Source organism: Mobula hypostoma, chromosome 2, assembly GCF_963921235.1.
Source record: "Mobula hypostoma chromosome 2, sMobHyp1.1, whole genome shotgun sequence".
Classification (NCBI taxonomy): Eukaryota; Metazoa; Chordata; class Chondrichthyes; order Myliobatiformes; family Myliobatidae; genus Mobula; species Mobula hypostoma.
This window is the reverse complement of record NC_086098.1, coordinates 72,870,566-72,888,047: the sequence shown is the minus strand read 5'-3', so window position 1 is coordinate 72,888,047 and position 17,482 is coordinate 72,870,566. Positions and strand designations below refer to the sequence as shown.

At 40.4% G+C, this 17,482-nt stretch overlaps 1 long non-coding RNA gene across 1 annotated transcript; it reads left to right on the top strand.

Moving 5' to 3' along the window:
* The first annotated feature begins 7,253 nt into the window (after positions 1-7,253).
* On the top strand, positions 7,254-16,890 carry LOC134340996 (uncharacterized). Its single transcript, XR_010016695.1, has 2 exons — positions 7,254-10,638; positions 16,089-16,890. It is a non-coding gene; the product is annotated as an uncharacterized LOC134340996 (long non-coding RNA).
* Positions 16,891-17,482: the final 592 nt, after the last annotated feature.

Below are 17,482 nucleotides of genomic sequence, written 5' to 3'. Positions count from 1 at the left end.
TGTAAAAAACCAATGGTTAGTGACCTCCAGGCAGAAAACATTCCATCTACTATCACCCTTTGCCTTCTATGGGCAGGATAATTCTGAATTCACATGCCAAATTTGCCTGGATCCCATATCTCCTAACTTTCTGAATGAGCCTACCACGGGGAATCTTGAGAAATGTCTTACTAAAATCAATATACATCACATGCACTGCTCAGCATTCATCAATTTGAACTGTCACTTCCTCAGAGTATTCAATCAGGCTCATGAAGCATGACCTTTCCTGCACAAAGCCAAGCTGACTATCCCTAATCAGACTGTAAGGTTCAGTCTATGCTCTTTCCTGGCTATCTTTTAACTCTCTGGAATCTTAAACATCGAATAGATTTCTTTCTTCCTCTTGACTGAATGTTCCACATCTATTGTCAACCAGGGTCCTTCACCCTGCCATCTTTTCCCTATCTCAATGGGGAAAATTTATCCAAAACCCCATGGAAGAGCTCCTTAAACAACCTCCACATTTTTGTTGCACATTTCCTTGAGTATATCCATTATTAATTTACACTCCCATTTTTCTGCCTGATAACATTGTAATTCCCCTCACCCAACTAAATACATTCCCACATTGTCTGCTGCTATCCTTCTCCAAAGCTACAGTAAAGATCAGGGATTTGTGGTTGCTGTGTCAGAAATGCTCTCTCACTGAGAAATCCGACACATGAACTGGTTAATTGCCTAGCAGCAGATGCAGTACTGCCTCTCCTCTAATTGGTCTGTCTGTCTGATGTTTCAGGAATCCTTCGTGAACACTCCTAATAAATTTTGCCCCATCTAAATCTGTCACACTGAGGAGATGCCAATCAATACTCGGGAAGTTGAAGTCACCTATGACAATAACCCTGTTATTTTTCTGAAACCTGCCTCTTGTTTGACACCTCAGTGTCTCTTGCTATTGGGAGTGTCGACAACAGGATGATTGCTTCCTTCCTGTTTCTTACTTCCTCCCATACTGACTCAGTAGACAATCCCTCCAAGGTATCCTCCCTTTCTACATCTGTGATAGTGTCCCTGATTAGCAATGCCATTCCCCCACATCTTCTAGCTCCCTCCCTGTGCCTATTTAGCCATCTAAATCCCAGAACTTCTAGCAGCCATTCCTGTCCTGGTGTTAGTCAAGTCACTGTAATGGCTACATATCATAGTTTATCACCCTGTTCCTGATGCTTCTTGCATCAAAATAAACACATTTCAATCCATGAAACTGACTGCCGTTATGTCCTTTCCACTGATTATCCTTCCTCACAGTCTCTCTGCAGTCTGCCTCTACATTTACAACAACTGTCACTTTGTTTCCCATCCCCTTGCATCAAAATGCTTTACAGTACCAGCAACTCAGGTTCAATTGCTGCCATTGCCTGTAAGGAGTTTGTATGTTCTTCCCCTGACTGTGTGGGTTTTCTTCTGTGTGCTCCAGTTTCCTCCCACAGTTCAAAGGTGACTGGTTGGTAGGTTAATTGGTCACTGTAAAGAAGGGGTCGCCAACCGGTCGATCACGATCGACCTGTCGATCTTTGAGACTTTCCCAGTAGATCCCGAAAAAAATCAAAAATAAGTACACAAATACTGTTGTAATGTGAGTATTATAAAAATAAGTAATACTAATTAGGATAATGGTAATATAGCAATACTTTTGCTACAAAGCTGTTTGTAAAGAGAGATTGTTTCCGGGTTGCGGGGTTTTAGTTCCGTTCTTTCTGCCCAGTGCGCATGTGTGTAGCTCCCCGCCATGCACCGTGTTTTCAGCGCAGCTTGTGCTGCATCAAAGTGACCAATTAGATTAGATACACAGTGGTCCCCAACCACCGGGCCGCGAAGAATGCAGCGGTACAGCGGTAGTCGGAACGCACCCAGCACATCTTTAAGAAAAAAAGCCGAAATAATCAAGCTAATTAATTAGGTGCCGCCTGGCATGTTAATATCGGCCCAGATCAGAGGCAATTGCCAATTGTGTCGCCTCTGATCTGGGCTGACATTTACGTGCCAGGAAAGTTGAGGAGCTGAAATCAGGGTTGAAGGCTCAGCAATCGTTTTTCACAAAACATGCTGCTCAAAATAAGGCTGCTACTGAAGCATCATTTTGTGTAAGTCACCTTTTGGCTAAACACAAGAAGCTTTTTACAGATGGCGATTTATTTAAGGAAGCAATGGCCATTACCGCAGAGACTGTTTTTAATGACTTTAAAGACAAAAACGACGTCACAACCACAATACATAATATACCGCTTGGCTCTGCAACAGTGACAAGGAGGGTACAGTCACTGTCAGAGGACGTGGATATTTTTCACTACAATTCGATGAATCTCTGAATGTAATGCAAACAGCTCAGCTTGTTGTATTTGTCAGAATGGCTTTCCAGAATTTTACAACAAAGGAGGACTTCCTCACTCTTTTGCAATTAAAGGAGAGAATGAGAAGTGAGGATATTTACAAAGAGTTTAAAAAATATGTCCGTGAAAATGACAACCACATTCATAAACTGGTGGCAATTACTACTGATGGGGCCCCAGCAATGTGCAGTGTGCGCGTTGGTTTTATAGCACTAAAAGTCAGTGCCTACTTTGGGTCAACTTATGTATGTGAAATTGCATTTTCACAGATGAAAATTATTAAATCTAAGTACAGGAGCTGTCTTACTGACAGACATCTCACAGACCGTCTCAGACTGGCTGTCTGTAGTTATGAGCCAAATTTCAGGGAACTAGCAATAAGTATTCAGCCCCAGTCATCACACTGAGTGCAACAGTCAATTTTTATTCATTTATTTTTCGTGTTGCAATAAAATTAAATAATGAAACTTAGAATTAAAGTTGTGAAGTATTGTAATATTCTTAAAGAGTATTTCGTGTAATTCAAATACAATTAGCAAAAGCCTCAAATTGGCAGTACAATCTGAGCTGTTTTTTCTCTAAACGATTTAGTAGGTAGATCTTGCCTTTCACTAAGGTCGAGGTAGGGGATCTTGGGCTTAAAAAGGTTGGTGATCACTACTGTAAAGTGTCCCACGATTAGGCCAAGATTAAATTGTGGGATTGCTGGGCAGCCTGGCTCGAAGACCTATTCCACAATGTATCTCAATAAATAGATAATCTCCTGTCTGTTTCACAACTATTGAATCCCCTATCAGAACTGCTCTTCAATACCACTCTCCTGCATCCTTCCCTTTTGAACCACAGAGCCAGACTCAGTGCCAGAGACCTATGGCTTTCCCCTGTTAATTCATCCCCTCCCCCAAACAGTATCCAAAGTGATACACTTATTTACTTATTTTCGAGGAGAATGACCATGGGGTAATCTGCACTCTCTGCTGTCTATTCCCTCTCCTTCAGCTGACCGTAACCCAGCTACCCGCCCCCTGCAACTTAGATGTGGCTATCTCCCTGGTGTTCTTACCTATCACCTCCTCATTCTCCTCTATGAGCTGATAGGGGACAATGAGGCAGTGATCTAATTCCCTAATTCCCTAACACTGTAAGGAGCTGCTCCCAGAAGGGTTTGCTTTGTAAATCTGATTAAGGAATCCATTAATGTGGAAATGAGGGACGATATCTCAGAGAACATATAGGTCAAACTTAGAAATTAAAAGGGTGTAATCACTCTGCTGGGGGTACACTAGGCCTTCTTGTTTTTAGTGGGAGGTAGTTTAGCAAATATGTGGACCAATTAAAAAGCTATGGGTTTTCAACTTTGCTAATATTTACTGCTACATTCTTCCCACATTGATGTATGGCTGCAAGTCATGGACCATCACAAATGCAATGGAAGAAAGAATCAATGCAGCAGAGATGTGGTTCCTCAGAAGAATGCTATGCATATCATATACAGACAGGACAACCAATGAAGAAGTTCTACAGAGAACGAAAACAAAACGTACATTCCTTAAAAAAAATCAGAAAACAGCAATCAAAATTCTTTGGAACATCATGCGAAGAGAGACATTAGAACATTTAGTTACAACTGGAAAGCTGGAAGGTAAAAGAAACAGAGGCAGACAGAGAATGAAAATGATAGATGGAATAACATCATGGTTAGAAACAGGGAAGGCAACAACTACAATTCGGAGGGTCAGAGACCGTGATAGATGAAGAGACATGATCACCCTCGCAGAATGGCAAGGCACCTGAATGAATGAATATTTACTGGGACACATATGTGAAAGATGAAGAGAGGATTGTTTTCAAAGCACATCCAGGAGAGTACTTTCAGCCAGTATGTTGATAGTTGTACCAAATAAATAGCAGTCCTGGATCTAATGTTCAAGTTCAAGTTTATTTATCACTCAACCATACATGAATACCCGTGAACACAGCCAAAAGAAACAAATTACTCTGGTGCCGAGGTGCAAAACAGTACCAACAGTCATTCACAGTACAAGGCACACATAGCTCATATAGGACAGCAGCAAAATACAGTCACACAAGCAACTACAGCCCAGGTCCCTGAATACTATGAGTGTTGAGCAATCTGCAGCTGAACACAATGCATCTTGTCTTCTGCCAGGTGAACACTGGAGGGGAGTACCAACTCCAGCATGGACACCACACCACACTGCCACTGATGGATTGTACCGACTCCTAACGGGCGGCTGCAAACAGCCTGCACCACAATTTGAGGTCTAGTTCTCACTATGACCGTAGCCATGCAGCTCTCCCTCTGTCCACCAAGAAAATAGTGAATCCAATTTGCAGCATTCCACAATACACCTGTCTAACAGGGTCTTGCCATCAGAGAAAAGCAGCAAAGACAATCACTCGCTGTTAGATTGCACGCCGCCTTCACGCACTGACGCCTCTCAGACGCAGGCAGCAGCACGATCTGCAACAAGTTCAGCTCCTTCAGTTTTTTCACCAACAATAGATTGAAGAAACTGATGGGGTTCACCTGCATTACTTTAAGTTCTTAATGTCCAGCAGGATCTTGTGATTGTAACAAAGACAATAACACTTCTGGTTGGCTTCGTAGAAGCCACTACATCTGAGCACGCTGTTATCTTAGCGGAAGTAAGATGGATTTACAAAGGGGAAATCGTGCTTGACTAATCTTCTGGAATTTTTTGAGGATGTAACTATGAAAATGGACAAGGAAGAGCCAGTGGATGTAGTGTACCTGGACTTTCAGAAAGCCTTTGATAAAGTCCCACATAGGAGACTAGTGGGCAAAATTAGGGCACATGGTATTGGGGGCAGAGTACTGACATGGATTGAAAATTGGCTGGCTGACAGAAAACAAAGAGTAGCGATTAATGCAACACACATCAAAGTTGCTGGTGAACGCAGCAGGCCAGGCAGCATCTATAGGAAGAGGCGCAGTCGACGTTTCAGGCCGAGACCCTTCGTCCTGACGAAGGGTCTCGGCCTGAAACGTCGACTGCGCCTCTTCCTATAGATGCTGCCTGGCCTGCTGCGTTCATCAGCAACTTTGATGTGTGTTGCTTGAATTTCCAGCATCTGCAGAATTCCTGTTGTTAGTAGCGATTAATGGGTCCCTCTCGGAATGGCAGGCGGTGACCAGTGGGGTACCGCAGGGTTCAGTGCTGGGACCGCAGCTGTTTACAATATATATTAATGACTTAGATGAGGGAATTAAAAGTAACATTAGCAAATTTGCTGTTGACACAAAGCTGGGTGGCAGTGTGCAATGTGAGGAGGATGTTATGAGAATGCAGGGTGACTTGGACAGGCTGGGTGAGTGGGCAGATGCAGTTTAATGTGGATAATTGTGAGGTTATCCACTTTGGTGGTAAGAACAGGAAGGCAGATTATTATCTAAATGGAGTCAAGTTAGGAAAAGGGGAAGTACAACGAGATCTAGATGTTCTTGTACATTAGTTACTGAAAGCAAGCATGCAAGTACAGCAGGCAGTGAAGAAAGCTAATGGCATGCTGGCCTTCATAACAAGGGGAATTGAGTATAAGAGCAAAGAGGTCCTTCTGCAGTTGTACAGGGTCCTGGTGAGACCACACCTGGAGTACTGTGTGCAGTTTTGGTCTCCAAATTTGAGGAAGGACATTCTTGCTATTGAGGGAGTGCAGCATAGGTTCACAAGGTTAATTCCCGGGATGGCGGGTCTGTCATATGTCGAAAGGTTGGAGCGACTGGGCTTGTATACTCTGGAATTTAGAAGGCTGAGAGTGGATCTTATTGAAACATATAAGATTATTAAGGGATTGGACACGCTGGAGGCAGGAAGCATGTTCCCGCTGATGGGTGAGTCCAGAACCAGAGGCCACAGTTTAAGAATTAGGGGTAGGCCATTTAGAACAGAGTTGAGGAAAATCTTTTTCACCCAGAGATGGTGGATATATGGAACGCTCTGCCCCAGAAGGCTGTGGAGGCCAAGTCTCTGAATGCTTTCAAGAAAGAGATGGATAGAGCTCTTAAAGATAGCGGAATCAAAGGTTATGGGGATTAGGCAGGAACTGGATACTGATTGTGGATGATCAGCCATGATCACAGTGAATGGTGGTGCTGGCTCGAAGGGCCGAATGGCCTACTCCTGCACCTATTCTCTATTGTCTATTGAAATGCATCTTGACATTAATTGATATGCCAGTGGGACATCAGTTTAGAAGTGGGGACCATATCTCACAGTTTTCAAGATATTTATGAAGGCATAGGATGATGCAGAAATTTAACTCATGAAGCGAAATATCAAAGGTTTCAAAGGCACATTTAATGTCAGAGAAATGCATACAATATATATTCTGAAATGCTTCTTCTTTGCAACCATTCATGAAAACAGAGGAGTGCCCCCAACGAATGAATGACAGTTAAATGTTAGAACCCCAAAGTATCCCCCAGCTTCCCTCCCTCCGGCGTGTAAGTGGCAGCAAGAAACGATGCCCCCTCCCCCTACCGGCAAAAAAAAGCATCAGCGCCCATCACGGAGCACTTAAGTGTGAGCAAAGTGACAGCAAAGACACAGACTTGCGGTACCCCAAAGACTACTCATTCACTCAGTATTCGACATACCGCAGGCTCTCTCTTTCCCCAATAAGGGAGAGAGAGGTGTCTGCGTTTCATAGTGAGAGAGGAGACATAACAAACAACTTGCTTCACTCACAAAGTTAGAAGTCCGTTGCGTCGCTTATCAAAAGATAAGTTTCGAAGCAGATAGTCTCAGCAGGCATTTCATTGTTCAAGTACGAGTCATTCAAAAGTGAAGCCTCCAAAATCTGGGACATAAGGGGAGAAAGCTAAGCTGCACAACTGTGTATGGGAAGAAAATTTAGAATTGAATAAAGGGACAAAAAGCAGCTTGTGGTAGTTAGAGAACTGAAAGCAGGGGAGGTGTGTATAGGTCATAGAAAGTGTGTGGTACTTATTAAGAAATAAATTAAAAGGGGACATAAAATATCATAGAATCATGGAGTTGTACCATCATGTGCAAGCTGACCTTTCTGCCCATCTACACTAATCCCATTTACGTCTACATATGATCAGAGAGAGACAGGACAGAAAGTGGAGTGAGACTGGCAACTCAACAATCCAGGGTGCAGAATTTTAAAGCTTGACACGCAGGCCTCGAAGAGGAGTTGACTTTTTAAAAATGAATAATGAATACGCTGCCATGGAATGAGTAATGTTGCCTCATTAGGCTTTTCAAATGAGATCATATCAGAAATAAAAAGAGTGTATTCATTCTGCTGGGGGATATCGGAGTCAATACTTTCTTGACCTTGCCTACTAACATGTTTGTCTAAATGAATCTGAAACATAGCATTGTATTTGTTTCTACCACCTGGCAGCAGGTTCCAGATATTGATCACTTAGTGTAAAAAAAATCTACCGCTTAGATCCCTGTTAAAACATCTTTCTCTCAGCTTAAAAGTTTCCCCTTTGCTTTTTGATACCCTTACTATCGCAAAAAAATACCATCTAGTCTATCAATGTTTCTCATAATCAGATATGCTTCTATCACATCACATCTCAGCCTCTTTCACTCCAAGGAAAACAAATCTATTTAACTCTCTGTGAATAAAACATTCCAACTCAGGCAACATCCTGGTGAACAGAGACATCAAAGAGGGCAGATCTGGAGCAAAAACCAAACAGTTGGAATAATTCATCAGGTCAGGAAGCATCTGTGGAGGCAAAGGGTGGTGAACCTCCTCTCCAGGGCAATTGTATTTTTCATATGATATCGTGATTAGAATTGCACAGAAGAACTATGAGTTAGAACTTAGAACACACGAACCGGCCAATTGGCCCACAGTGCTGTGCCGTAGCAATTAAATTAGTAAACAAATGGCCAATAAGCTAATTTCCTCTGCCTACACAATGTCCATATCCTTCTATTTCCTTCACATTCATGTGCCTATCTAGAAATCTCTTAAAAGTCCCAGACATACCTTCCTCTACCACCACCCCAGGTAGCGCGTTCCAAGCATCCACCTCCTTGACCTCCTTTAAACTTACCCCCCTCACCTTAAATGCAGGACCTCTGGTATTAGACATTACAACACTATAAAAAATATACTATCTATGTACTCCACCTATGCCACTCAACCTCTATCAGATATTCCCCAGACACCAGTTTTGAGGAAGTAAGTCTACAGAAGGACTTAGACAGATTAGGAGAACGGGCAAAGAAATGGCGGGTGGAATATAGTGTTGGGAAGTGTGATAGAAGAAATCAAAGTATTGACTATTGTCTAAATGGAGAGAAAATACAAAAATCTGAGGTGCAAAGGGATTTGGAAGTCCTTGTGCAGGATTCCCTAAAGGTTAATTTGCAGGTTGAGTCCATGGTGAGGAAGGCAAAGTTCAAATTCATTTCAGGAGGACTAGCATATAAAAGCAAGGATGTAAGGTTGAAACTTTGTAAAGCACCGGTGAGGCCTCACTTGGAGTATTGTAAGCAGGTTTTGGACCCCTTATCTTAGGAAGGATGTACTGAAACTGGAGAGGTTTCAAAGGAGGTTCACAAAAATGATTCCAGGATTGAAAGGTTTGTCTCAAGAAGAGCATTTGATGGCTCTGGGGCTGTGTTCACTAGAATTTGGAAGAATGAGGGGTGACCTTATTTAAACCTATTGAATGGTGGAAGACCTTGATAGAGTGGATATGGAAAGGGTGTTCCTATGATCAAAGAGTCTAAGTCCAGAGGACACAGCCTCAGAACAGAGAAGCGTCCTTTTAGAATGGAGGTGAGGAGGAATTTCTTTAGCCAGATGGTGGTGAATCTGTGGAATTATTTGCCACAGGCAGCTGTGGAGGCTAAGTCTTTATGTATATTTAAGGCAGAGGTTGATAGATTCTTGACTGGTCAGTGCATGAAGGAATACGGAGAGAAGGCAGGAGACTGGGGCTTAGAGAAAAATTGGATCAGCCATGACGATATGGCAGAGCAGACTCAATAGGCCAAATGGCCTAATTCTGCTGCTATATCTTATGGTCCCACACAAATATGATTGCATAGCGGAGAACACAGAGAAAAGTTGCCAGGATGCTGCTTGGATTCAAGGACTTTAGATATGGGAAGAGTTTGGATACACTGCGATGGTTTTCCTTCGAGTGAAGAAGGCTGAAGAATAACTTAATGGAGGTATATAAAATGATAAGAAGTATAGACAGAGTAATCAGCATTTTTTTTCCTATGGTAGGACACCAAAAGCAATATTTATGGTTTAAGGCATAGGTTTAAGTGAGAAGGAAGTGTTTTAATGGGGATCTGAAGGGAAAGTCTTTTACATAGCTGAAATTGGCTACCATAGGAGGTGGTGGAATCAGTTAGGGTTACAGTGTTTAAGTGGTATTGGACAGGCAAGGCACAGAAGGGTGCAGGAAAATGGAATTAGTGTATATGGGCAAAATGTTTGCCATGGATGTAGTGGTCTGAAGGGCTTGTATCTGAGCTGTGTAACTCCTATAACTTTATGTCAAACTCATAAAGAAAAAAGGCTCATGGCTGGAAGTAGTGACTTGGTTTGGTATGATGCCAACATTGAAATAATGGGCTGAATGGTCTTGTGTGCAGTATACCATTTATGATTCTGTATTTCAATGACTTGATGATAGTTAGCATTAGCCTCCTCATTTAAATTTCTTAATTGCTGTTCCCACATCTCGTTATTGTTCATTGTTCATCTTCATTGTTGCAGAAGATGACTGTATCTCATAATGATTGAGAACGAAGGTACTGCTCACAATATGCATGCTTTCAAATAGTGTACTCTCCACTGGTTGAATTGATGCAATCCAATTTTCAGCCCACAATGTCTCATATTTTAAAGGAGTGCAAAATCAGATAGAGCTGAGCCTCTTTAGTTAATATATTGCAGACAGCCTTAGCCTATGGGCTTCTTGTTTAAAGCTCTCTGGCAACACATAGACACCCCAGATTGATAACACGTGACAACTCGTGCAACTTATCCAGTCTATCCTTCCTTGAAGCTTGTATATAAAGAGCTCACAAAAACATTGGCTATGAGAGTTGCTAACTACCACCTTGTCAAAAACATCAAGATTTTTTAAAAAAAGGGATCCAGTGAAGAGATAATTTTACTTAAATCATCCATCTCTATACAAGATACTTGTTCAACAATGCTTAACCCACTGCAAAGAATGATACCTGGATATATCAGAATACTGAAGGTGAGCATTAAGAAGTGATGTTTTGAGTGAGAGAAACTTAGCTAAATTTTAAGATAGTATGAACAAAAAATATGCATTACATTATATTTAACCATCTAGCTCAAGAAATTGCAATATACTAAAGGAATTAAAGATGATAAAAAAAACAATTATTATCCCTGAGACCACATTTGATGGGAGATGGAGGAAATGCCTGCAATTACCTGAATTATAAATAGAGTAGAAAACAGTGTTTTACTTAAGTATAAAATTTTCATTGTAGTTTGATAATCTAGTCCTTCAGAAAGTTACTTCTGACACTATAAAGTGATTATGAAATATGAACATTGAAACCATAGACACCAATGCACGTTCTGTGAAATGTGAAGCTGTTTAAAATGTGCCCTAAATCCTATGAGTTATTCCAGAGTAATTTATCAAGTCATCAAATTCACAGTATTGACAGAGATCTTGAAATTATTTACCATTGATTTTGTTAGAAACTTCCTCATTCCTAGTAACATGGCAAACATAAAATTCACACAGCTTTCAATATTGAAATCTAAATCAAATAATATCTGTTTGCTAGATATATTATAACCATTGACATTAAATTACAGTAAATGTATAATGACTGGGAATAATCATTGCACAATATGACAGAGAGAGAGAGAGAGAGAGAGAGAGAGGGAGGGGGGAATTAATTTGGGATTATTTTGCGATAGACATAAAATTAAGTTCATCCTTGTAAGAAGCATCAAGACAGCTTCCAACGTCTACTGCTTAATTTGTAGCATTCAGGAATACAGTCTGCAATAATTACAATTCTAAATAATTCAAATGTATGTGGTATCTTTTGAGCTAATTATTTTAATGTTCAGATATTATTGACAAGTAACTGGCACTCTGTTGCATTGAAGTGAGATATGAAAACAATATATTTAAATTAAGAATCTGAATTTATTAAACATTCACAACCAGGGTGAAATTAAAATTTAATACTATAAAGTGAAATATTTGAAATAGGATTGGAAGATGGTAAGAAATGTGTATCAATCCATTTTGCACTGAAAAGCAAAACTGATGGATCCCTGTTCTGGGGATGTTTTTAAAGCAAATTTTACATTAACACTCATTTGAAAAACTTTAACTGCTTGTAGCAGTTTGTAAATCCCATTAACAAGTTACTAAAACATTTTGGATTATGAATTTTCAACACTGGTTTTGAGATAAATTAGAGTTGACCCTAGACTGCTCAGTAAAATTAAAACCCTTTTCAATATTAATTTATCTTTCATTAGGTGGTGCATTTACTGCATTGTATAATTGAGAAATTTCCCGAAGTACCTCACAAACCACACATTTTCTTCTGTTTGCCAGCTACAACTGGGATTTTTCATATAGCAAGATTTCACTAACTAAAAATAATAATAATAATAATAATGAAGGTTGCATCCGGAATTTTTCCGGGTAGCAGTCAACTTCCTTGCACGCCGCTCTAACGTAGTGGGAAATCGCATACTAGGCAAGTTATAGTAGTGATTTGCCATTGCTTTCTGCCAGGTGAGTTTTTTTTTCAAAGAGATAACCAGCTCTTAACCCCACACAGATGGAAAGCGTGCCGGGGAGCCGGCTGGGTTCGAATTCGCAACCTCCGCCCCGCAGTCCAAGCGCTGATGCCACTACACCACCAGCCGGCCCAACTAAAAATATAAAATGATAATAATTTCCTCAGATCTTTGAAGGAATAAAAATAGGAACCAGACCACAGAAGAGCTCATTGTTCTTTAAATGTAATGTAGTCATTAGCATTGAAGTGAAAGACAGGAGAAAAAAATGAAGAATTATTCATGCAATTATTATTACACTCTCCTTCTAAACCATTGAATTTAATTTTTATAAGAATATGTAGTCTATGCACACCCAGGAAGAAGTACATTTGTTGTTGGGAACCTAATAACAACACAAAACTGTTTACTACCACATAGTAGTATAGTATATGATTATTAAGTGTTTGGTCATTTTGGTGACTTATGATTTACATCACCACAATCTCTGCATACTTAATAATCATATCTCCTCTCATATGGAACATAGTGTAACCTGTTTTCTACTCTAGACCAATAACAATTGATAATATCATGATGTTTTTTAAGTCGCATATTACATTTTTATAGATGCATTGAACTCACCTTCTTTGCGTGACATCTTGCACACTTCTCAGGAGTACTGCGGTACCTGCTGGGTTCTGGGGAAAGCATAAGGAAAAAAAACACACCAAAATTTCAGCTTTGTATAAGAACCCGAGAAATACACTTTTTCACCACTGATTTTCTGTTGCTGGAGGTTATTTACTCCTTTTGTTGGACCACTCATACATTATTTTGGGCACAGAATTCCACAGTTTGTTAAAACAAATATTGTTTTTCAATCATTACTGCCTGACTCTTTCTCTCTTTAATGTATTTCACAAGTGATCAAAGTACCAGCACCAGGCAATAATACAAATGCAATATCGGACTAAGTTTTCGGTGACTTCTTAGTCACCTGATCATGACTGACCAATCATACAGTCCAATCAATGGTCAAATCAAAAAGTAAACAGAGTAGACAGAATAAGGCAAACAAAAGGAATGGTTACAACATAACCTGGAATTTTCCAAATGGTCAGCAGTGACATCCTGACCTTTAACCTCTTCTGTGCTGAAAAATGCATGGGCTATGTTACAGGCAAGAGCTTACTTTGTAAAATTCCCAAACAATACGCTCTCTTTCAATGAACAGCATTTAACGAGTAGGCAATTCTCTTTAAATGCTGTTTATTGATAAGTTAGCAAAGGCAGGTAGGTAGATGTCATGAGTTAATAAATTTTTGGACATTAAGGGATACCGGAGTTATGGAAATAGGCCAGGAGTATGGAATTTATCTTTCACTAGTTTTAGTAGTGAAACGATTAGAAACCTCACTACAATGCTTCTGTTCCTTACAGTCTTACGTTTGTTTGGTAAATTAATATAACTTGTTTTGTTATTGGAAGGGGAGAATCAGTAATTCAGATGAATGTACCATACCTGTTTATCTAAATAAATAAATAAATGTTTTATTATGGCACTGTACGTTTTTATTGGATATTTTTGGGGTATGGGTGTTCCTGAAAATGCCACCCAAATCAAGGTACTTCCACGATGTTGTTGGGGAAGAATGAGCTTCAGGGATCCAGTAATAATGAGGGAAGAACAATATAAGTGTACAATTTAGAGGGAAACCTGCAGCAGTTTTGTGATCTTCCCATCTTCCTTGTCCTTCTGGTGGTAGCAATCATGGTTTTGTTATATGTCTTTGGAGTATCCTGCATGAGTATCTGAATAAAATCTACAAATAAAACCCAAAAAATCGACACGGATTTTGCAGATGGTATGAATGATACCCAGTACTCCAGTGGTGAATGGTGAATGATTTGTCACTCAGCTGGGTCGTTTTGTCCAGGATAATATTGCGCTTCTTTGTATTATTGGAGCCGAACTTATCTAGATGAGCCATGTCACAATTCTGTGCCTGGGTCATCTGTTTCATCCATTATCAGCTTTAACATTGTTATAATACATTCACAGGTTTGTACGGCCATTTTAGAGGGAAATTAAGAGTTAAGTACCCTTCAGTGTTCAGGCATTAAGTCACATCAGAAAAGGTGCCATAGCAGATGTCTTCCACCAAAGAACATTAGTGAACTAGTTTTTACTATAATCCAAACAACAGGAATTCTGCAGATGCTGGAAATTCAAGCAACATACATCAAAGTTGCTGGTGAACGCAGCAGGCCAAGCAGCATCTATAGGAAGAGGTGCAGTCGACGTTTCAGGCCGAGACCCTTCGTCAGGACTAACTGAAGGAAGAGTGAGTAAGGGATTTGAAAGCTGGAGGGGGAGGGGGAGATGCAAAATGATAGGAGAAGACAGGAGGGGGAGGGATAGAGCCGAGAGCTGGACAGGTGATAGGCAAAAGGGGATACGAGAGGATCATGGGACAGGAGGTCCGGGAAGAAAGACAAGGGGGCGGGGGTGACCCAGAGGATGGGCAAGAGGTATATTCAGAGGGACAGAGGGAGAAAAAGGAGAGTGAGAGAAAGAATGTGTGCATAAAAATGAGTAACAGATGGGGTACGAGGGGGAGGTGGGGCCTTAGCGGAAGTTAGAGAAGTCGATGTTCATGCCATCAGGTTGGAGGCTACCCAGACGGATTATAAGGTGTTGTTCCTCCAACCTGAGTGTGGCTTCATCTTTACAGTAGAGGAGGCCGTGGATAGACATGTCAGAATGGGAATCCACATCCCATTCCCATTCTGACATGTCTATCCACGGCCTCCTCTACTGTAAAGATGAAGCCACACTCAGGTTGGAGGAACAACACCTTATAATCCGTCTGGGTAGCCTCCAACCTGATGGCATGAACATCGACTTCTCTAACTTCCGCTAAGGCCCCACCTCCCCCTCGTACCCCATCTGTTACTCATTTTTATGCACACATTCTTTCTCTCACTCTCCTTTTTCTCCCTCTGTCCCTCTGAATATACCTCTTGCCCATCCTCTGGGTCACCCCCGCCCCCTTGTCTTTCTTCCCGGACCTCCTGTCCCATGATCCTCTCGTATCCCCTTTTGCCTATCACCTGTCCAGCTCTCGGCTCTATCCCTCCCCCTCCTGTCTTCTCCTATCATTTTGCATCTCCCCCTCCCCCTCCAGCTTTCAAATCCCTTACTCACTCTTCCTTCAGTTAGTCCTGACGAAGGGTCTGGGCCTGAAACGTCGACTGCACCTCTTCCTATAGATGCTGCTTGGCCTGCTGCGTTCACCAGCAACTTTGATGTATGTTGCTTTACTATAATCCAGTAGTTTCATACTCATAATTACCAAACTGAATTTACAGTGGGATTTGACCACATTTATCCGAATTGAGGTCAGGTCTATGAGTTACTAGCTTGGTAATTTAAGCAGCACACCACCATGAGGCTAAATATATTAATACATATTTTTAAATATATACAATTAATATAGTGGATTCCTATGGAGAATTCAAGTGTGTGCTTAAAATGCACAACAAAAGCTGAGTTGTATTGAGTGCAAAAATTAAACAATGCCATTTGTGTATGATTAAGCAACACAAGCCAAATAAAATCACTCTTGCAATTTTGGGAAAAACTTGATATACAGTATGCAATAAGATGGATCTTTTTTCCAGCAATCCCTTGTTTCTTTAAAATTAAGCAGAATATCAGTCCAAAGAGCCTGCTCTTTTCCTTGAACTGATAGGTTGGCAAGAGCAAAACTTTTGAGCTTTGTACTATTCTGGACAAAAAATACTTACTTAAACTGGTCATCTGAAATACAAATGAGCCTATTTTTATTGAATATATTCTAATTAAAAGTGTATAATTTTGGTTCATTCAAAGCAACATATTTGTATTTTGCTTTTTAGGCTAAGGCTCCTGGAAAATTGCCTCCATGTAGGACAGACGCACTGATGCAACGCTCAGCCTTGTTTCTTGGCATGTTAGGCTTCAGCATGAATTATTACAGTACATGGCAAATGCACCTCCAGCAGAAGTCAGCCTGAAATGTTGAAGTCGGACACTGATGAGGTCAATGCTGCCTGTTCAGAGTTGAACAATGAAGTTGACATGGTGATGGATGTCATCAGACTGCATATCTTACTATGCGCAATGGCTCGATATTCAAAATGCAAATACACTATGAGAGCAATAATTTGTCCTTGCAAAAGGAATTGGCGTCACCAGTGCAGAGTGTTTGTATTCTGAGAAATTCTGCTGTTTGTAATTACTTACCTGAGATGAGAATTTAGGATAAGCTATGCTGAAGTAGGGTGTGGAAGAAACAGATAATGTGACGTGCAGTGCTGCCATAGACTGTAATGCACACTGTATCACCTGTTTGAAATCCATTCAAAAGATTCTATTGCTCTCTTCTCAAAGGACTACAGTAATCTGAAAAATGAATGCAAACTAAGCTAACTAATTGATTATTGTATCTTCCTTTTATGGATGAAAATGAGCGTGATAGGAGAAAGATTGAGATAAATGCACCAAAAAGATAAATGTATCTAAAGGAATCAAAACATTAACTTTTATTAAGGCTTGAAAATGTTGGATTAAGTTGAGGCTTCCACGGTTTGTTGTCTCATCAGGTTTATCTTAATTTTCTGTCAAGGATCAATAGAACCATTGAAAATGAACAAAAATAAATAATCCAATGAATTATTATTTATTTGATCGTTATTTCAGTAATGATCTTTGTTTAAGCCAGTTAACAACTACATATCAAAAGCAACCAAGACCACCTTAGCAAGTGAATTATCACTACCACATATGCCTCGGAGAATATATTGAGTCTAAATACAAAAACATAGAACATAGAAATCTACATTGTTGTGCTGACAATGTAACCTACTCTAAAAACTGCCTAGAATTTCCCTACCACATAGCCCTCTATTTTTCTAAGCTCCATGTACCTATCTAGGAGTCTCTTAAAAGAAACCTATTGTATCCAAGTGATACTGGTAACTGAACGAAGCAAAGTGGGGTAGAATATGGAACGTAGAACTGTATAGTGCAGGAAAAGGCCCTTCAGCCCACCATTTAACCTAGTAATTAAATGCCTAACAAAATTAATCCCATCTGCCTACACTTAATTCTTTAAACACCCTGCACATGTCAGATGCGGACTTGCCCCAAGACAAGTTCTGCTTAATAAAATACTTATTTGCCCTGCTCCCATTGAGTACTCTCCAACCAGGTCCATATTTATCCTCGCAAACAACAGGAACTCTGCAGATGCTGGAAATTCAAGTAACAC